Below are 5,650 nucleotides of genomic sequence, written 5' to 3' on the forward strand. Positions count from 1 at the left end.
TTCTTAGTGGCCTAACCGGATGTACAGCGCGTGCGCACATTAATTATGTAGGTCAGTAGGTGGGTTCATCATCAATGCCCATCAAAAGAGTAAAGTTTGCACGATGGAAACTTTGATGCCCTTTCCTGGATTGATTTTACCCCGAAGTATGGCTTGTGTGCAGGGGCGTCGCCAAGGGGGGGGGGGGGGGGTGCGACACTGTCAGGATATTGTCGGTAAAATTGCGCGTAAAAAGAGAGAGAAAGGGAAAGAAAAGTAAAAAGAAAAGGAAAAGAAAAGAAAGAAAGGAAAAGAATTAAAGGAAAGAATTAAAAGAGAAGAAAAAAAAAGAGAAAAAAGAAAAAGAGGGAGGGGAGGAAAGAAAGGAAACAAAAAGAGGAAAAATGAGAAAAGGGAAACAAAAGAAACGATGAAAGAGAGGAGAAAGGGGAGGTAAGAGCCTGAGAGAGGAGGAGTATGGGAGTAAAAGAGAGAGGGGGTTGTTGGGTGGAGTCGTCTCGTCAAGGGAGCAAGAAAGACTGTCGGGTCAGCTGTGTCGGTATTCTTGCTCGATCCTCTTGTACCCTATCAATGCAGAACTTTTAAGTCGGTGAGATGTATATATTGTCGGTCGGCCGACAAGATTTTTACCGACGAACTGTTACTTTTTATCCGCTGTGTCGACTTCGAGAGTGACTTCAACTTGTATGTTCTCGAAGTTTCGCTTTCCTATAATATCAGCTAAAGAAGTCAGAGGTTTAACATTTTCGGGGAAACTAAATTCAAACAAGGATTAAGACTCAACAATGGTACGACGAAATCGTCTTCATTTCTCCATAATTTGATGAAACGCCAAAAATTCCGGGCTTCGCGCGGCAGGGGAAAACTTCATTTAGACGAGTCGAGAACGGTGAAACGAATCGTCTTCTTCTTTCTCTAATAATTTAATGAAACGTCAAAACTTCTGCGCTTCGCGCGGGAGGGGGAAGAACTGAATTAAGGGTCGAGAAGAGTATACTGAATCGTCTGCTTTTTCTCATAATTTAATGGAACGTCAAACTTCCGCGCTTTGCGCGGGAGGGGGAGAAACTGAATACAGACAAGGATTAATTAAGAGTCGAGCACGGTTCAACGAATCGTCTACTTTCTCTAATAATTTAATGAAACGCCAAAGCCTCCGCGCTTCGCGCAGGAGAGGGGAAAAATCGTTCAGACAGGAATTAACAGTCGAGAACGGTACAATAAATCGTCTTCTTTTCCTAATAATTTAATGAAACGTCAAAACTTCCGCGCTTAGCGCGGGAGGGGGAGATCTGAATTCAGATAAGGATTAAGAGTCGTAAACAGTACACCGAATCGTCTGCTTTTTCTCTCTACGAATTTAATGAAACTGAATTCAGACAATGATTAAGAGTCGAGCACGGTTCAACGAATCGTCTACTTTCTCTATAATAATTTAATGGAACGCCAAAGCTTCCGCGCTTTGCGCGAAGGGGGGGGGGGTTCGTTCAGAGATGGATTAATAGTTTTGTCGGTAATCGTTGGCCTCTACACCCCCCCCCCACTGAAAAAGGTCTAGCGACGCCCCTGCATGTGTGTGCGTGTGTGTGTATGTATGAGAGAGAGAGAGAGAGAGGGGAGGAAAGGGGGGGGGGGCAGAGCTAGGTGTAAGCGGATACTTCCAACAACCCACTTCCAACTAGAAGAGAAAAAACAAGACATGCAAGGTTGTCTGTTCTTATGTCATCTTACAGGACCCCCCGGCCCCCTTGCATCACACTCTTGTAAAGAGAGAGCGAGCCTTTATCCCAGAGGTGCAGAGTAGAAAATCGACTACGCGGTATCAGCAAACAGGGTGGGGCTTTCTGAGATCTCTCCATCTCTGTTCTCTAGCTCTATTTCTCATTCTACTTTCTTTATGTCTCTCTCTCTCTGGTCTTTAATTTTTTTTTCTCATTCTACTTTCTTTCTCTCTCTGGTCTTGCTTTTATACCATCTGTTAATCATCCCTTTTAATCTTATTCTTCTTTCCTATTACCCTTTGGCTCTCTGAATCGCTTCTCTGAATCTCATCCTTAATAAAAAATGACTCAGATTTCTAATAAATCTAATACATTTTCCTCCAAATTGACAAAATTTCTGAGCTAAAACGATTAAACCATAAGATACTGAATTTTGTCAGTTCATGGCTGATGTTTGTTTGTGCATATATGGGCCTACATGTGACCAAATTGTTTATCCAATTATATGCACTCTCATGCACAAATGATGAAACTGTAATTGGTGCATCTTCATGTTAAAATCATGCCTCTACATTTTTTAAATCAAACTGCAGGGCCAATTTTTAAAAGACAATTTTCTCTGTATGCTTTCCTTTAGGTTCTGTTTCGTTATTCTCTTGAACCTAGGAGCGTTTTCAAATGTGGGGAGGGGGGAGGGGGTGACCATGAGAACAAGCATATTATTTATTATTATATTTTATTACAATGCAGCAGTATTGAATGGGTCTATTTGAAAGTAATTTGGTGATTGGTCTCCTGTAATTCAAGTCTATAACATCACAAGTTACAGGTTACACAAATACTGAGGAAATTGTTTGAAATTTATTACAAAGCAATACAATAGAAATATAGAACAATCTAAAAACTATATTTATATATAACTAAATCACAATACATTGGTAAAAGTAGTACAAAATTACACATTATTGCATTCACTTTTTTCTATGTGACATAGCACTTAAATACATCTAAGGTAACCATTATATAGACAGAGGTATATATATATCTGCAATAGAGAATAGCGATTCTTCCGTCTGCTGTATTCATGATTTAATATAAGCTTTGCAGGAGTTGTAGAGTTAATTGAATGGAAAAAATTGTAACTAAGTCATGTAAATATAAGCTACGGTATTTAATTTAGTCACAGAGATTCAAATGATAACAGAACAAAATAAAAAAGATTTAGAACTTATGAGGCATCTTTTCTGATAACTTATTGTAGAGCGTGATACACATATTAGCATGGATATATATATATATTAGCATGGATATATATATATATATCCATGTAGATAGTTAGTCACTATTAAGGTATTTAAACAAAAAAGTTCCCAAATAAGTAAATAAAAAAAAACATATAATAAATGGCACAAATTATTTACGGTATTTAAATAGATATAATAATAATACAAAGACACACTTTCAATCATTTTTTCTTCTTGAAAGATACAAGTTATATATATGATTGATTTAAAAATTGAAGGGTACAAACTACATGTACTGTACCCTCTTATTCTCAACCTACCCGGTATATGAAAGACCGCTACATAGTATAGTTAGGGAGATGACAGAACATCTCCCTGGTATAGTTACACATTTTACAGTAGTTACTTTGCTTTTACTTCAGAATTACCACCTGTAAGGCCACATATAAGATCAGAATGTTTAGTTTCCTCCATAACTCTTTTCGGCAGTACGACTAATATTTGTGCATAGTGAAGGATTCTTTAATTGCAAAGTATCTTTTAGGGGAAGAAAATCGACAACTTTCTCTTAGCATCTTCTTGTGCATGGTTTGTGTACCTGAGTTCTTCAAATGGAATTGTTTTTTCGAAAATAATTTGTTCTAAACAAACATGATGACATGCATGAGGTCAAGTTGTTTTCCTTATACTATTTTTTACCAATAAATACTTAAGAAAGGAATGTGATGACTTTGAAAAAAATCTAAACCTTTGTTTGGTCATATCTTTAATAATGTATTTCCCATCAGACTTTTTTATGACTGAAATTGGCATTCTTTCAATCATCCTTACTCTTCACTTAAATTTTTTGGAAATTTACAAGATTTTCTGTGGCAATGTTTGACTCAAGATGGAGGCAATACAATGCATGGGGTTGTCTTCTGAATGTGAACTTCAATTTTGATAATAGGATTTAAATATCACAATGCTCCGATGTCTTCCGTATACACGGCCACCTAGACACAGTCATTAACCAATGTTGAATCATAATTTCGATATGCTATGTTTCTGAAATAAAATAAAAAAATAGGTGTTAGGAGTACCACCCCTGTTCACTAGTATCTTGTTGCAACACATTTTTATATTCATGAGTAGCACTAGTAGTACATCATTAACTTGGTGAAGATTAACAAGGTGAAAGCAAGTTGTTTTAGCTGCTCAGTGAACTAACTTGTAAATAAATAAGACTAACATTGCACATATCTATGTGCTCATTAACTTCTCTGAAATTCCAATGAAACAAATCATTGCTCATTAAAAAATCTGAGAAGCCTAAGTATTTCCTTTAATCTTGTTAACCCTATACCCGATAGCGCTTATAGAGACTTTGGTGGAAAGTGCTTTATAAGCAGTTTTATTATTACATTAATATTATCATTATTATTAGTATTATACCACTGCAAAGTGATCAATGATGCCTCCATTAATTTCAATGAATCAGTATTCGTAGGATAGGCAGTTACCGTAGGATAGGCAGTTACCGTAGCAATCAATGTATGGCACCTACACGTATCAAGTCATTTCTTGCTGGCTTATAACATCATTACGTAACTATTTCAGATCATCACCTAAAATCCAAGTCACAAAAGCTATCTGCCACCTACTAAAAACATTTTTTTTTTCTATCCTAATTTTTTTTAGCAAGAACCCAGGTTAAACTAGATGGAATTTTGACTGCGTGCAGTCGAAAATGATGCCTCCGCCATAGAGCAATTTAAACAAGTTTGGAGTTTAAATCTCCAGTGGTTCTTGAGATATCATGATAACAATCTCAATGTATGGAATTTCATAAGTTGACCTCTGTGACCCTTGACCTTTGACCTATGTGCTCCAAAATCTAATCAGATTGTCTTCCTATGGTGATACACACTATCATTAAGTTTGAAGTTTAAATCTCCAGTGGTTCTTGAGATATTATGATAACAATCTCAATGTATGGAATTTCATAAGTTGACCTCTGTGACCCTTGACCTTTGACCTACGTGCTCCAAAATCTAATCAGATCGTCTTCCTATGGTGATACATACTATCCTTAAGTTTGAAGTTTTTACATCTCCAGTGGTTCTTGAGATATCATGATAACAATCTCAATGTATGGAATTTCATAAGTTGACCTCTATGACCCTTGACCTTTGACCTACGTGCTCCAAAATGTAATCAGATTGTTTTCCTATAGTGATACACACTATCACTAAGTTTGAAGTTTAAATCTCCAGTGGTTCTTGAGATATCATGATAACAATCTCAATGTATGGAATTTCATAAGTTGACCTCTGTGACCCTTGACCTTTGACATACGTGCTCCAAAATCTAATCAGATCGTCTTCCTATGGTGATACATACTATCTTTAAGTTTGAAGTTTAAATCTCAAATGGTTCTTGAGATATCGCGCTAACAAACTCAATACAAGGAATTTCATAAGTTGACCTCTGTGACCTGTGACCTTTGACCTACGTACTCCAAAATCTAATCAGATCGTCTTCCTATGGTGATAAATACTATTTCCGAGTCTTAAGTTTAAATCTTAAATGGTTCTTGAGATATTGTGATAACGGTCAAACGGGACGGACGTACGGACGGACGTACGGACGGACAACCCGAAAACATGATGCCTCCGGCACCACCTACGGTGGCGGAGGCATAAA

This window comes from Strongylocentrotus purpuratus, unplaced genomic scaffold (genome assembly GCF_000002235.5).
Source record: "Strongylocentrotus purpuratus isolate Spur 01 unplaced genomic scaffold, Spur_5.0 spur5_contig_839, whole genome shotgun sequence".
Classification (NCBI taxonomy): Eukaryota; Metazoa; Echinodermata; class Echinoidea; order Camarodonta; family Strongylocentrotidae; genus Strongylocentrotus; species Strongylocentrotus purpuratus.